This window comes from Lycium barbarum, chromosome 2 (genome assembly GCF_019175385.1).
Source record: "Lycium barbarum isolate Lr01 chromosome 2, ASM1917538v2, whole genome shotgun sequence".
Classification (NCBI taxonomy): Eukaryota; Viridiplantae; Streptophyta; class Magnoliopsida; order Solanales; family Solanaceae; genus Lycium; species Lycium barbarum.
Genome location: NC_083338.1, coordinates 71378312 through 71396739, shown reverse-complemented (window position 1 = coordinate 71396739; position 18428 = coordinate 71378312).

Here is an 18428-nt window from a genome sequence, read left to right as displayed (position 1 = left end):
TTTACCAAACTTTGGTTAGAGCATTTAGAATTGGAATCTTAAGATAATACTTGGCTACCGAAATTTCGGCAGCACTTCCCCTGTAAATACACCATTCCCAAAAGTTCAACTTAGCCAATTTTCAATCAACAACAATCCGGGAATTCAACCCGGCCAAACTACCAACAATAATGCCAACCATCAAACTAATAACTTCAACAATCAACCCATTATTTGCAACCTTTGTCACACAATTCAACAACACTTCATTCACATTTAATTCGATTCACATAATATTCAAACGGCTTCAATAATACACTACTCCACCCGATACACTAACAATATCATTACCACCGTTATAAGAAACTTCACTAGTGCCAATTTAACTTTTTCCATAATTCACAAGAAACCACAATTTCACTAGAATCATCCACTTTTCATTATCAACCTAACACCCACGACAACAACAACCAAATACTAGATAAAATAATTAAATCATTATTCCTACACCTATATATACATGCACGGCCAAACACCATATATATGGCCACAACATAAATCTCTATTTTCATGATTTTCATTCACTTTTGCACACTACAACATACATAATCACCCATAACATATAAGAAAAGGGATTAAACCTCACCTTTTTCCTTGATTCTTCACTTGTATAGAACTTACAACTTGTATGAATATAGGTTTTTCTTGCTTCAATAACCACTCCACTTTGTTAAGGACCCTTCAAGGGATTGTTTGGCTAGGAGAAAATAATTTTTGGCAAAATTTTTCCAAGATTTTTGTTGGGGTTGAAGGTGGCCGAATGCCCCTTTTATTTTTCTCCTCCTTCTTTTGTTCTTGGCGCTTCTTGAAATTTCTAGGGAAATAAGTGAATAAGATGACTTAGTCATCTTTTATTTATCCATTAAGCTTCTAGATGGGCTAAGCCCACTCCAATTGGATGGCCCAAATGGCCCCTTTAATTCCAAGCCCATTTTTATTTTTTTGTGTTCTACAATTCATGAAAAATTATTTTCCAAATTCCAAATTTGCCCTTCGTCTTCTCCCACATTTCCATGAGTCATATTACGAATTTACCTTTTTGCCCCTAGCCTTTCTTAATATTTTCACTTCCAAATTCTTCATAAGCAACTCATATGCCAAACAAAACAAAAATAAGGCCTTGCTTGTTGTCTTCCTGCGAACCTACCACTCTGGAGCTCTGACCGGCCCCAGACGGTCCCGTACTATCGAATCTCTGGCTGCCTGACTGAGTACTCCGGCCGGAGGGAGGAAAAGGTCTATCTGACTGCTGCTGCTGAGGCTGTCCGCCTCGGGAATCTCCAGAATAACCTGCGGACCTAGCCCTCTTGGGCGGCCTCCTATCTCGATCTCTGCCAGAAGGATCAGACCTGCGACGGTCCTCCATACCCATCGCATAGGCCTGAAGTCGGGCAATGTCCATGTCTGCCTGCAATGACACTGCTATACAGCTATCAACCAAATACCGGTCCAATCCCATAACATATCTGTGCATCCGATCGGACATATCTGCTACCACGGCCGGTGCATATCGGGCCAGAGAATCAAACTCAAGGTTATACTCGCGAACCCTCCGACCCCTCTGCTGCAGACGTAAGAATCGATCAGCCCGTGCCCGCCGTAACTCTGGGGGCAAAAAGTGGCGGGTGAATGCTGTCACAAACTGATCCCAAGTGGCTGGAGGGGCACCCTCTCCTCTAGACAGCTCCCAAGTCTCGTACCAGTGGGTAGCCACATCTCGAAGTCTGTGCGAAGCTAGCTCAACCGACTCGGTCTCTGAAGCCCTGACCAAGTCCAGTGAGCGTCGCATCCCCCGAATAAAGTCATGGGGGTCCTCGTCGAGCTTAGACCCGAAGAACTCTGGAGGGCCACATAACAAAAACTCCCGAACTCTCAGGCTGTCCCGCCTGTCATCGTCATCATCATCCTTCCGCCCGCGTCTGCGAGCCTGTCCTGCTACCAGTGTAGTCAACAACTGTACAGCCTCCCTCAGGGTCCTATCCTCCGCCCCCGGCTGAGGAGCTGGAGTCTCAGGAGCGGGTACACGGACCTCTGGATCTGCTGAAGGTCCTACTCCAGGCTGTACTAGTGGGGGTGTAGCAGACCCCTTAGAATGAAGCACATCCTCAGGCAAATCATAAACACGAGCCCGGGTAGCTCGTTGTGCCTGGCTAGTCTCTCCCATCCTCGCTTTGCCCTTCTGGGCCGCCGTTGCCTTCTTCGGAGGCATCACTGCAAACACAAAGGCGAGTCAGATCAAAATCATCCTAATAGCACAGCTCTATCGCACGATCTAAGATTCCAAAGAAAGTAACATCCTAAATGCCTTGTAGCTTCCTGTTTATAGATGTGGTGCACAACACATCGATAAACAAGACTCTACGAGACACGGCCTGTAGACATTCCGAGGACAAACTGCTCTGATACCACTTTTGTCACGACCCAGCCCCGTGGGCCGCGACTGGCACCCTACTTGGGTACCCAGACCAAATTACGTATTCATTGCCAAATCCAAACTTATTTCAGAATTTCATAAAAAATCATATCAAACATAACTTATCGAAATATTTCTTAAGCGGTCGCACAAATCAAATACAAACTGAGCGGCGGAATAGACATCGCCGGTCAAAAGTGCAAACATAAGCATAAGGGCCATTTGGGGCCATCATAACAAGCAGACCGCTTTAAGACCAGAAAACGAAATCAAACCAACATATACAGGACCCTTACCCCACATATATGACTACAGGCCTCTACGAACTCAAAACAAAGACATATGGCGAGACAGGGCCCCGCCGTACCCAAATAGTCAAATGTACAGAATATATACAAAGCAAAAGGAGTCTGTACCAAAAGTGGACTCCGGATCAAAGAGGAGTACTCCGGAACGGCAAAGAGTGAAGCCTACTGTGGAGGATCACCAATGTCTGTACCTGCGGGCATAAAACGCAGCCCCCGAAGAAAGGGGGTCAGTACGAAATAGGTACTGAGTATATAAAGCACGGAGTACAGAGATATGGATCAAAACCGAAAGCAAACCGAATGAAAAAGTGGGGTACAAATCGGTATGTCAAAATCCGTATCAAAATCATATATGTATACATAATGCAAACGAAATCATGCAAACGCTTAGGAACGTGGTCACCACTCCGACGCTGGCGCCACACACAGCATAACACCAGAAGTTTTCAAATCTCCGTACATCCCCGAACACAAACATAATCATAGGTGAGCGTATCGCATCACGAGCCATATCACAGCATAACTCCAAACGGAACCCGGCCCTATGGCGAAGCCTCGGGAACCGTAACACAGCATACGGCCGAATTATCATAAAGCGCACGAATCAAAACCGGCCCGGGAACTGGCGAACGAAGTCATAATAAGGCACGAGCGGAGTCGTGAGCAAACAAATGCAAATCATACTTCAAAATAGTCTTTCAAAGCAGAGTAATCCCATAAGTCATTTCATAATACAAAAGAATCGAATACTTAGTCGATATAAGGTTTCATTTCACAAGACGTTTCCAAAATAGTACGCATAGCTCAAAACGTAACCTAGCGCATCGTAATATTCAAAACATATCCCGTAGGAGGAAGTTCCAAAATCGAAAGTAGCATGTCAAACTTTATTTACAAAGATAGCCCAATAAGACAAATAGGGCGTTCCGGGGTAGCGGGCCCACCTCGAGTCAAATTGAGGTGGCGAACATATTTATCGAACGTTTATAGGCCAAAGGTCATACATAATCATTTCTATGTTACCCGACCACATTTCGATAGGTTTCGGACGAGTGGTGGCAATCTAGCCAAAATAGAGCCCTTAGGCTTCAATTGAATTGAATGAATAGTAACTTTTCTGTGGATCGGGTTTCGAGGAGCAGAAATGCTCCGGAAGTTCTCATATTCGCCTATCATACTAAGATATGCCAAACGAAGGAGTGGGAAGCTTTACAAACCTTACAGACGTCGTATGCTCTCCCAAAAGTCAAGTCCCGTTTCGTCTGAAATCTGCAAATGGTCAAAGTTACCAATTGAGATTCTTAGGCTTAAAAATGCCTTTAACTTCATTTTTGCCTACCGAAATTTCGGCAGCATTTCCCCTATAAATCTAACATCCCCGAGACTTAGCTCGGCTCAAAATACATCAATACAACAGCCCACACATCATCAAACAACACAAGTAATAATCAAACCACTCTAGCTTCAAAGTTCTACTTTGTTACCTAAGTTGGCAACTTTCATTCAAACTTCCAAAACTCCAACTCTATATCTACATAATTGTATTCATTTCCTCATTCAAACTTATACAATCACATCCCAAATACAATCCAAGCCATACACGAAATTGCCCCAAAATCCATTACTTTCCATAATTTTTCAAAACATCGAAAATTCACGACGAACATTCTAACTTGCGTCGTTTCATTCCGAATTCATTAATATCAACTATAACTCATATTTAAAGTATTTAGCACCCTAAATATACAATGATATACACAATTATACCAAAGGTATACACTTTCCGATAATGTCCGAAATCATTTTCCAACGCCAATTTAATTCATCAATCAATCATTTACGACATAAAGATCACAACAACACATTATACAAACTAAACAAGACCAATTCACACCACTTTCTTCTTCCTAGGCTCACGGCCAACATACAATATACACACACACCCATGGCTTTCTATATACATCAAAGTTACGGGATTCTCGTCTATTCTCAATCCTTGACATATTCATATCAATTCTATAACATAAAAGTGTAAGAATTCTCACCTTTTCTTGAAACCCCGACTTGTCGCAAACGTAGTTCTTGTGCCAAACTAATTATACCCCGTTGAAAAGGGTCTTGAGTACTCCACAACTATGTAGAAATTAAGATTTTTGGACCTCAAACAAAGCTTGGAAAAATTTTTTTTCTCTATTTTCTCCTTCGGCCGAGAGCTCTATTTGCTTGGTGTTCTTCAATTTTATTTTTGTTCTTGAAAATTCTAAGTGTGAAGTGATATATATCCAATTGTGTAAGTCATGTGCTCAACACATGACATTAAAAAATGGGTTGGGCTTTGGCCTTTGGCCGGCCACCCCACTCTTTTGGGCCTCAATTTTTGCTTTAACTTTCTTGGCCCAATTCACTAAACGTCCCGTTTTGAAATTCCCGAAACTAATCTCCGAAATTCCAAATTTACCCTCGGCCTTCCCCGATGTCTTAACATTAATGATTCCATAACCAACATAGTCACATTCACTAAAATCAAATTATGTCCTTATAACACACAAATCGTAATTATTTCTCGGTTTCCAAGTATATGAAAACACGGGACATAACAGACCCCATGTCCGGAGCCGAGCGAACCCACAGATTCTTATTACGTACATAATTTCTTCGGACTCTGAAAATCAGATAAAAATAAAATACATATTAGTCTTTCGAAATCTTCCGTTTATCGTTCTCAAGATTAAACAAAATCTATAATTATATAAAATTTATTACATAACACAGAACGACACATCGACTGATGGAGCCGCTTACAGACTGACTTCCAATACCCACGACTCTATCTGCAAAGTCTCTAACATTAATCAGACAACATAGAACACATATACTCTGACTCGGCAGCACCCCAGGAATAAGTGGAGCTTGCCAACTTCACTGGAACGTCTCCTGTAATATCTTCACTCATCTGGGTGTACCTGCGTGGCATGAAAATGCAGCCCCCGAAGAAAGGGGGTCAGTACGGAATATGTACTGAGTATGTAAGGCATGAAATACAGAAAATAGAAATATATCCAGAACAACGGTACAAGAAAGTAAGTACATTAATCAGAATACTACGGTGCTTATTTTCCGAACGTACATCATACTTACCGATGTCGAATGTCAGAAGGGTACCGAAAAGAAATAAATCATCCAGAGTACCAAAATACTTATTTTCCAAATACAGATCACGCGTGCCGTCATCCTAGGTCATCATATACATATACACATAACCGATCCATATGTAACATGATAGTGCCGAGGAACGTACGACCCGATCCACATATAACATTTTATAATACTGCCGAGGAACGTACGACCCGATCCACATATAACATTTTATAATACTGCCGAGGAACGTACGACCCGATCCATATATATATATATACATAACATATACTGCCGAGGAACGTTCGGCCCGATCCATAATATAGTATATACTGCCGTGGAACGTACGGCCCGATCCATAATATAATATATACTGCTGCGGAACGTGCAGCCCGATCCATATATATAATAGACTGCTGCGGAACGTGCAGCCCGATCCATATATCCGATCCATATACATATATCACATACATATCCATGGTAATACTTTCTCAAAAAACATATCTTGTTCATATATATATACAGAAAGCAGAACATATCATGTTGCCGAGGCGTCGGCTCTGATCCATAAATATATATATATATATATATATATTCATAACATGCATATTAATGCCAACTTAACATAGTACGAACAATAACATAATCGGCCGGAACTCGGCGAACGACATAGACGTGGTACGCACGAGCAGAGTAGTGAGAAGCCATATATGTCATAAAATTTTTACAAAGACTAGAGAGAATAATCTGGACGGTAGATCATTTAGAGAAGGAATCAGACGATAGTCATAGTACGTACCTTTCGGATGTTACGACGGATTATGTCAAGCAAAACTTCCAAGATCATTTGTGCATATCAAAATAGATCACAGGACTCAATGGAATGGTTAAAACAACCATCGTTTAGTAGCCGGAACATTAGCCAAAAGTTTCCCTTAATTGTTGTACAAAAATAAGTCAAACAGAACAATATACGACGGTCTCGGGAATTGTGGGCCCACCTCGGGTCAAATCGAGGTGGCGTACACAAATTACGAACATTAGGCCTTATGGAGTCATCCATGAAAGTTTCAGAGCAATCCGGTTCCGTTTGTGAAAGTTACGGATGTTTTACGATATTGGGATCTTTTAAGAGCAAAAGTGTTTAAGCTATTTTTTTCATTCAAGCATATCAAGCACAAGGTTCATAATTCAATTGTATTGAATGAATAAGGGTCATATTTACACTCCAATTTTTCAGAATGGAATTTTCCCCGAGACTCGTATCATAGCCTATTATAACTAAGACATGCCAAAAGAAAGAAAGGTAGGGCCTTACATACCTTATTCGCTTCTTACGCTAATCCAAACTCAAGTTCTGAGCTTCCCAAAATCTACAATTGGTCACAAATACCAAACATTAACCATAAGCTCTTAGGAATTCAATCTTGAATTAACATTTGTCTACAAAAATTTCGGCACCATCTCCCTTATAAATGCGCCATCCCCGAGAATTCAACTCGGCCAAAAATACAACAACAAATCCGAGAATTTTACTCGGCCACAATATCAACAACAATACCAACAATTTATTCTAACAATATTCACCATCGATCCAAAACGCATACTAGCATTAGCAACTTCGTTCTACAACTTCAACAGCGTCTCGATTATATTCAATTCATATTTGATCACACATTAAAGTACTAATCCAAGATCGTTCAACACAATTCAAAAGCATTTTAAACAATCCACAAAGTATTCAAACAATCCCATCAACATTATATTCCACCCGAAACTTCTATAAGTACAACGAAACTACGATGACACATTTTTCTTCTTTCAAATTCGTCAACAACAACCACAACTCCACTTTAGCAACCCACTTCCATAATTACATAAAACTATAATAAAATCACATAATTTCCTACACCGACTTACAACCAATTTCCATGTCAACTTGAATCATTAAACTTCCATTTGCATTATAAAGTCCACAACAACACAACTAATACACTAAATAAAATTAATTCATCCCTTCTCCAATACACAACACCATACGGCCACCTTTCTATATACTTACCCACACGGCCACACACAACACACATTAATTCTATGATTTTCATTCTGTCATGACCCAGCCCCGTGGGCCGCGACTGGTGCCCTTCTGGGACACCCCAAACGAACTCACACCCAGATCATCGTAATCAGACTCGCCCAAACTCACGTACGTTATTCGAACTCAACATCGTAATCAGACATCTACCGAACACTTATCCTAAGCAGTCGCCCGTACAGATCAGATAAAACACAAATCAGAAAGGAGGCGGAATATACATCGCCAAATTTCACACACACACATCAGAAGGGTGGCGGAATGCACATCGCCCCCAAGTACATACACATACATACAAACTCAGAGGCCGACTTGGCCATAGCAGCGTACGGGCCGCTTAAGAACACAAAACAGACTCACATGCAAACACACCGGACCCACGACCCACAAATCTGACTATAGGCCTCTAAACAAAACAGAACGTATGAACATATGACGGGACAGGGCCCCGCCGTACCCACACATCCACAAATGTACCGAACACACACATACAACAGAAGATATGTACCAAAAGTAGGCTCCGAATCAAGGGGAGCTCTCCAACACAGCAGAATGAGTAGCCTAAACTGGAGGACCACCGAAACGAGCTTCTGTACCTGCGGGCATGAAACACAGCCCCCGAAGAAACGGGGGTCAGTACGGGAGAAGTACTGAGTATGTAAAGCAGAAGGTACAGAAATCACAAACACAGTTGGAGTCAGAAAGAACAAACACACCAACATCGTAAACAAAGCAAACCTGCGCGGGAGGCGAACGTACAAATGCAAATCAGATCATGTATAGGGTTTAGGAACGTGGTCACCCCCCGACGCTGGTGCCACAACACATCATAACTCCAGAAGTTTTCAAATCTCCGTACAGTCTCCAAACACATCATATCACACACACATCATATCATCAGAACATATCAAATGCCATATCACATCATAACTCCATAAGCGGTAACCGGCCCTATGGCGAGGCCTCGGAAACCGTAACACATCATAACTCCCGAATATATTTTAGCGCGCACGATCACAAAGTCGGCCCGGGTACCGACGAATGAAGTCATAGCAGACAGCACGAACAGAGTAGTGCAGAAACCATATGCATATCAAAAATAATTTGTCGGACTCAACATATAGTTTACGTATAGGTATATACTGACGCCAGAAGGCTCGGAGCAGGAATCAGATTGATCAAAGTTTATGTGTAAAAGTTACGAAGTTCCAAACTGCCAAATTCTCAAGAAAAAGCGTTCATAAGTCATTTTCCGAAAATCTCACATCATTCAGAGGGGAAAACGTACATTGATGGCATAGGAAGTTTCAAACACATCCTTGGGTCATAAACAGACGGTCGCAGATTATAACGGACACAAACGGACCAAACAAACCGAATAAGGGGAGCCTCGGGGCTCGCGGGCCCACCTCGGGTCAAATTGAGGCGGCGGACACAAATCACAGACTTTCGGCTCCATAGAGCCATCTACGGAAGTTTCGAGGAGTTTCGGACACAACAGCACAAGTTATGGAGGTACGAACATTCTTTTAACCAAATGCGACAAAAAGGGTTCAATCGCGCTTAATGAATAGTGCTCGAACTTGAACTTCGATTTCCAAGAGTAGGATTATTGCCGAGGGGCCGATCTTAACCTAGTATGTCTAGGACATGCCAAAAGAATGATAGGTAGGCTTTACATACCTGGTTGGCGCCTTACGCTCCTCAAATCGCAATTCCCGTTTCGTCCAGAAACTGCAAATGGTCACCTTTACCAGTTACTATTCATGAGAATTAACATTTTAGTCTTTGGGCTAAATTTGGCTACCGAAATTTCGGCAGCACTTCCCCTATAAATCTAACACCCCCGAGACTTAGCTCGGCTCAAAATACAACGACAACAACAGCCCAAACATCATTAAACCATACAACCCACAATCATACTACATTAACTTCAAAATTTCACTTTAATGCATAAGTTGACAAATTCTTGATTCAACTTCAAAATTCCAAATCTATTTCCACATTAGTCCATTCATTCACTCATCCCCAATTATTCAAACACACTACATACAAGTTCCAAACCACATACAAACATCCCCAAAGTTCACTACTTTCCAATTTTCATTCAAAACACCAAAAGTTACGACGAATGTTCTAACTTGCGTCGTTTCGTTCCAAATTCGTTATCATCAACCATAAATCTTATTTAAGGTCTTTAGTGTCATAAATATACTATGATATACACAAATATATCCGGACTTACCATTATAACCTCCCATGTCACCACTTGCCGTTTTTCGTCGTATGTAAGGCTTACGTAAGGAATCTCATTTCCTGTAACTTGGCTCTATCGCACGATCTAAGACAGAAAGAAGGTCAACAATCCCTAGATGCCCCGTAGCCTCCTGTTTATAAATGTGGCGCGCTTCACACCATAAACAGGACTCTACCAGACACGACTTTGCAGACAACCCCTAGGACAGACCTGCTCTGATACCACTTTGTCACACCCTAATCTCCCTAGGGTGTGATGGGCACCCGACCCCATGTCCGGAGCCGAGCGAACCCACAGATTCTTATTACGTACATAATTTCTTCGGACTCTGAAAATCAGATAAAAATAAAATACATATTAGTCTTTCGAAATCTTCCTTTTATCGTTCTCAAGATTAAACAAAATCTATAATTATATAAAATTTATTACATAACACAGAACGACACATCGACTGATGGAGCCGCTTACAGACTGACTTCCAATACCCACGACTCTGTCTGCAAAGTCTCGAACATTAATCAGACAACATAGCACACATATACTCTGACTCGGCAGCACCCCAGGAACAAGTGGAGCTTGCCAACTTCACTGGAACGTCTCCTGTAATATCTTCACTCATCTGGGTGTACCTGCGTGACATGAAAACGCAGCCCCTGAAGAAAGGGGGTCAGTACGGAATATGTACTGAGTATGTAAGGCATGAAATACAGAAAATAGAAATATATCCGGAACAACGGAACAAGAAAGTAAGTACATTAATCAGAATACTACGGTGCTTATTTTCCGAACGTACATCATACTTACCGATGTCGAATGTCCAAAGGGTACCGAAAAGAAATAAATCATCCAGAGTACCAAAATACTTATTTTCCAAATACAGATCACGCGTGCCGTCATCCTATGTCATCATATACATATACACATAACCGATCCATATGTAACATGATAGTGCCGAGGAACGTACGGCCCGATCAACATATAACATTTTATAATACTGCCCGATCCATATATATATATATACATAACATATACTGCCGAGGAACGTACGGCCCGATCCACATATATAATATACTGCTGCGCAACGTGCAGCCCGATCCATATATATAATATACTGCTGCGGAACGTGCAGCCCGATCCATATACATATATCACATACATATCCATGGTAATACTTTCTAAAAAAACATATCTTGTTCATATATATATATATATATATATATATATATATATATATATATATATATATATATATATATATATATATATATATATATATATATATATATATATATATATATATATATATATTCATAACATGCATATTAATGCCAACTTAACATAGTACGAACAATAACATAACCGGCCGGAACTCGGCGAACGACATAGCGGTGGTACGCACGAGCAGAGTAGTGAGAAGCCATATATGTCATAAAATTTTTACAAAGACTCGATAAAATAATCCGGACGGTAGATCATTTAGAGAAGGAATCAGACGATAGTCATAGTACGTACCTTTCGGATGTTACGACGGATTATGTCAAGCAAAACTTCCAAGATCGTTTGTGCATATCAAAATAGATCACAGGACTCAATGGAATGGTTAAAACAACCATCGTTTAGTAGCCGGAACATTAGCCAAAAGTTTCCCTTAATTGTTGTACGAAAATAAGTCAAACAGAACAATACAAGACGGTCTCGGGAATTGTGGGCCCACCACGGGTCAAATCGAGGTGGCGTACACAAATTACGAACATTAGGCCTTATGGAGTCATCCATGAAAGTTTCAGAGCAACCCGGTTCCGTTTGTGAAAGTTACGGATGTTTTACGATATAGGGATCTTTTAAGAGCAAAAGTGTTTAAGCTATTTTTTTCATTCAAGCATATCAAGCACAAGGTTCATAATTCAATTGTATTGAATGAATAAGGGTCATATTTACACTCCAATTTTTCAGAATAGAATTTTGCCCGAGACTCGTATCATAGCCTATTATAACTAAGACATGCCAAAAGAAAGAACGGTAGGGCCTTACATACCTTATTCGCTTCTTACGCTAATCCAAACTCAAGTTCTGAGCTTCCCAAAATCTACAATTGGTAACAAATACCTAACATTAACCATAAGCTCTTAGGAATTAAATCTTGAATTAAGATTTGTCTACAGAAATTTCGGCAGCATCTCCCTTATAAATGCGCCATCCCCGAGAATTCAACTCGGCCAAAAATACAACAACAAATCCGAGAATTTAACTCGGCCACAATGTCAACAACAATACCAACAATTTATTCTAACAATATTCACCATCGATCCGAAACGCATACTAGCATTAGCAACTTCGTTCTACAACTTCAACGGCGTCTCGATTATATTCAATTCTTATTTGATCACACATTAAAGTACTAATCCAAGATCATTCAACACAATTCAAAAGCATTTTAAACAATCCACAAAGTATTCAAACAATCCCATCAACATTATATTCCACCCGAAACTTCTATAAGTACAACGAAACTACGACGACACATTTTTCTTCTTTCAAATTCATCAACAACAACCACAACCCCACTTTAGCAACCCACTTCCATAATTACATAAAACTATAATAAAATCACATAATTTCCTACAACGACTTACAACCAATTTCCATGTCAACTTGAATCATTAAACTTCCATTTGCATTATAAAGTCCACAACAACACAACTAATACACTAAATAAAATTAATTCATCCCTTCTCCAATACATAACACCATACGGCCACCTTTCTATATACATACGCACACGGCCACACACAACACACATTAATTCTATGCTTTTCATTCATTTCTACATATCACAACATGCACAACCATCCATAATACATAAAAGAAGATTGAATTCTTACCTTTTTGTTTTCTCAATTCCTCAACTTAGCTAGGGTTGTCAACTTGCAACAAAGAGAGAGATTCTTGCTTCAACAACTATACCATGTTAAAGAGGACCTTCTAATTGGTAGGAATGCTAGGAGAAATAATTTTTTTATGATCAAAATTGAGAGCTCACTTTTTCCATGGTCATGGCCGAATATGGCCTTATGTTTTGCTCTCAAATTTTTTCTTCATTGTTCTTGAAGAAAATGACAATTAATTGATGGATTACCCCCCTTTTATTCATTTAATTTTTGGCTCACATGGGCCTTGGCCCAACCGGCCACTTATTGGGACATTTTCATATTTTTTTTTTGTTCTTCCAAGCCCAATTATTTGTGGCTAATTTTTGTAATTCATGAAACTATTTTCCAAAATTCCAATTTTGCCCTTAGCCTTCCTCAATATTTTCGCATCAATATTTTTCCTGAACAACTTATATATTGAATACGATCAAAATATGGCCTTGTCTTTAACTTGTCACAATTATTTCAAATTTTTCGATTGTACAAAATACAGGATATAACAGGTGACACTTTTAAGAATACCCAATCTTTCACTTGGAACTCTAAGTCCCTTCGACAATTATCCGCATAGGACTTTTGACGACTTTGGGCTGCTAATAGCCGACCTTATATGAGCTTAACCTTTTCTATGGCCTGCTGGACCAAGTCTGGCCCTATCACTTTAGTCTCTCCTACTTCAAACCACCCTATTGGGGATCTACATTTTCGCCCATATAAAGTTTTGCATAATCTTCTACCACATATATAGTTCTGACTGGTAAGAAATGAGCTGACTTCGTGAGTCTATCCATAATCACCCATATGGAGTCATACTTACGTCGAGAACGGGGCAAGCCTATAATGACGTCCATATTAATTACTTCCCACTTTCATTCTTCCATATGACCATGATAATGGTATTGATTTAATTTGTAGAGTCTAGATAAATTCAATCCGAGATGTCTTGTCGTAGGTGTCCCTCGTCGACTCATTCAAGACTTCATAATTTTTGAGAATTTCATAACCCTTTGGCAAGCTGTTGGAAATTCACTATAACCACAATGATATAAAAACGATAGTTCCAAGGCGCAATATTCCTCTGGTAAAACCTCCTTTATTCAATGATCCTATAGAATTCGTAAGTAATCTAACCCACCTCAGGGCTATCGTAGGAAACATATAGAATATACTTATATCACATCCAGATTAATTGTCCTATTTGTCCTTAATGATAATTCCGACTCAACATTTTGACTTAATTTACCATATATTCTCCCTCAACTGACCCGGAGTATCACAAACACACTATTCTTGTCTACCCCCTCCTCTTTCTACGTACCTCATTGGTTTCATTCTCGATATGTAAATACTTACAGGTTACATAACCGTGCTTGTGTGATTCGTGTACGAACATCTAATCTTATTCGTAAACTTCCCTTCCATTGGTCCGTTCTATTTTTCATATCTCACATATACCAAAACTCTTTTGTCTATCTGTAGTAACTTATCTCGTCATACTCTCTTCCTTCCTTTATTTGTCCCCTGATTATCACATCTTATATTCTATTATAAAAAAGTTTATGTCTCTTCTTATTTGTCACTTATAACTCGCAATATCATTAACAAACGACTCTACTGTCAATTCCTTCGCCTTTATTCCAATATAGCATCGCTATCCTTTCCAATATCCCTCAAGTTATTTGCTCCCAATGTCATGTTGTTCAAGGTTTTCACGAATAATTTTCGGTACAGTCTCAGATACCCGCTCGATTCTTGTTCACTTATTTACTAGCTATTAGATCATTTATACATAACTTTCTATATCTGTCACATCTTAGGATCCATCGTTTCAATCTCCACACCTATATTTTCCTTACTCGCTTCCCTTCTTAAGGGTCTTATTTATACCATTCTTAAATCCGTAACCTTACTTTAAACCTTGAATTCATATATCCCTTTCCTCAATTCCCTTATCATACTGCATCATATTCATGTCATCTCCCATAATTTATAGCTACGGTAATTCATGTGTAAAGTCTTAACATGTTATCTCGCAATTTTGTAATCAAGTAATACAACCATCATATCACCCCAAACAAGGATGTATTTTACATAGCTCAACTGTTAGTTATAAGTCAATGTCTACATCCGCTCCAATTAACAACTTCTGTCTCATAGGGATACTCAAATAGTAGTCTATCTAGCTATCCGTACCATCCATGTAATGTCACTTATCCAATTCTTCGATACCCAGAGTTCACTTATAGCGTCATCTTTCCCTTTTCTTCCCATCTCAAGTTATTCCTCTGTTTCCTATAATCGACTTATAGTAACCGTAAATGCATTTTCCTTTAAACCCGCCATTTTTTTTTTGTTTTCAAGGATCTAAGTCTCATGCGCCACTAATACCCCTTATGCCTCATACTCCTTTACTCTTGTGCTGCACTCAACATTGATTTCAAAACCAATCATAATCATGTCGTATCTATCGTTGCTGATAGCCTTACTTTATTGCTTTATCATCGTACGGTAAACTCATATTTCATAGCCACATTTTTCTCTCCAACTTATTCCTTTATATACTTTACTCGTTCGGTCTTAGTGGAGGATATTCGTAGGAGATGCGTCTTCCTTTTCTCATAATACGACTACTTCTTAAGCACGCGTACTACGTATATTTCCTTTTCTTTCTATACCCGTACTTATTCCTATACATTCTTTCCTCCTCAATTTATCTTATTACCTCCCTTTTTATAATCAATCCTTTATTCCTCACACAAGGAATCCTATTCTTAACTCAGTACCGCTTTGTCCTTTAGAATATTTTACCTCTATACAATCCGTTTTTCGCTTCCAAAACATATTCTGTTCATTCTGATCATCCCCTCTCATTCTTATTATGCTAATCCTTCTCCTAACAATCGTTCTATTTCATTATTCATCTTACCGTAGTCTTAGTCTTGTGCATCCAGCCAAAGATATCACTCGTGATCTCGATTATACAAATCACCAACTGTTACTACTTTGCCATATCACTTTTCTCTGATTTCTTTTTCAAGTTCACTTTGCTTGCTATCTTTTCTGTCATTGATGAACCTCAATGCTGGACTTTCCCCTAACAAGGTCTTATGAGCTTTCTCATCTACTGCCTCATGGCACGCTTTTTGGTTTCACACTTGCATTCACTCTTTATTTCTATAGAACATGTCACATCTTTAGTCGTTTCCTCGCTATACTTTGTGTTATAGTTCTTGTTACGTTCTCATTATACCCTGATCATAATCAATTCTATAGAGTGACACTTCTTGATCTCATTAGCAATCCCGTTTATGAAATAGAATAAACCTCGTGAAGTAAGCATACTTAACCTGTTACTCTTTCTGATCAGCCCTATTACACTTACCACATAAGTTATCTCACCAACGTATTCATATTCATTATAACCCTTCATATTCGTACCTCTGTCTCCGTGATGCTGTTACTTTATTTTGCTAATATACCTGTCGTATTTTACTTGTACTTATCCATCCAATCAATACTTCAGTATCACACTCTATTGGAGTTACCCTTTCTCTTCTATGTCATGTTTTAGTACTACCAGTCTCCTTAATTTACTCTAGTATTTCTCTTTACCATATCAATGTCGATCTTATAATTACCGTTACTATCAATTCAATAATATTTAACTCATCTCCTTTAAATTCTAGGAAAATTTCGACAGGGTTTCCTCTATATTTCTTACTATCCGAAAGTTGCACACAGCAAATACCAACAATGCCTCACTGGGCTAATATATATGTATGACATACCTCAGCCACACAGCGCTCCCAATTTTAAGTGAAAGTACAAAGATGTCGAAACTCACCTAATATATCACACCTCCAGGTGTACCTGATCCTTTAGCGATCTTCCTTGTTATACCTTCCTATTTACTTTCCCTTTCATTCTTCAGCTTTATATCTCAATCGTACATCAATATTCTTACCTTACCCGACATACATCTTCCATACCGATGCTTACCTTTGTACTAATTCATTCAATTTGTTTAATTCACAAACTTATAACTGAATTTATCATTAAGAGATACATTTAAGCAATTCCTCTGTTGTACTTACACTGACTTACCTCATGACAACCAATCCCTTATCATGCAAATACATATTCTGATAACGTAGCATCAACGAAGTGACTTACCTCTATAACTTCCAATATCATCACGCACTTCCTTCCGTCGATACTGTTATTCTACTGAAATCAAGGGTTACTACAAGGAATATCATTTCCTATGACTTAGCTCTATCGCACGATCTTAGATATAAAAGAAGAGTAACCATCCTAAATGCCCTGTAGCCTTCTATTTATAAGTGTGGCGCGCAACACACCCATAACCAAGACTCTACCGGACACGGCTTGTAGACACACCCTGGGACAGAACTGCTCTGATACCACTTGTGTCACGACCCAACCGGAGGGCCGCGACGGGCACCCAGTGCTAACCCACCCGGGCACCTCTTATCATACTTTTACATTTACATATAGGTGAGCCACATAGCTAAATCATACTTTCCATCGATTATTCGTGCTAATTCCATTGGGCAACCATACATATATATATATATCATCATCAATAACAATGCCCATATAGGTGTACATAAGCCGACGAGGCTAACAAAATGACATCCAAATTATAGGCCGACAAGGCCAAACACATCTAACCATATACACTACAAGCCTCTAAGGAGAGTATGTCATATCACATAGGCGGGACAGGATCCCGCTATGCCCATAAATATGTACACAAAAGAATAAATACCAAAAGTTGTAACTCCGAATGAAATGGGGCTCCGCTATGTAGTCCCTGAATAATAAGGCTATGGATCACGTCTGTCTCCCTGGCCACCTGCAGGCATGATGTAGCGTCCACAAATAAAAGGACGTCAGTACGAAGAATGTACTGAGTATGTAAAGCATGATCAACATCATTATGAAAGCATAATCGATAACGTAAGAAATAGGATAGGATGGGAGATAGTAGAATCATCGTCATAAACACTTACTTGCTTTTCATAGGGACTTTCCATTTCTAATGCGTACTTGTGTACATAAATCCATATCCGTATCCGTATTCATATCCATACTCATTTACATTTCGTATCAATAATCATATTCATATACATATTCATATTCATATTCATACACATATGCATATTCATATACATATCATTTACATAGCATACCCGACCACGAAGGTTCGGTGTTTCGCGTACCCGAC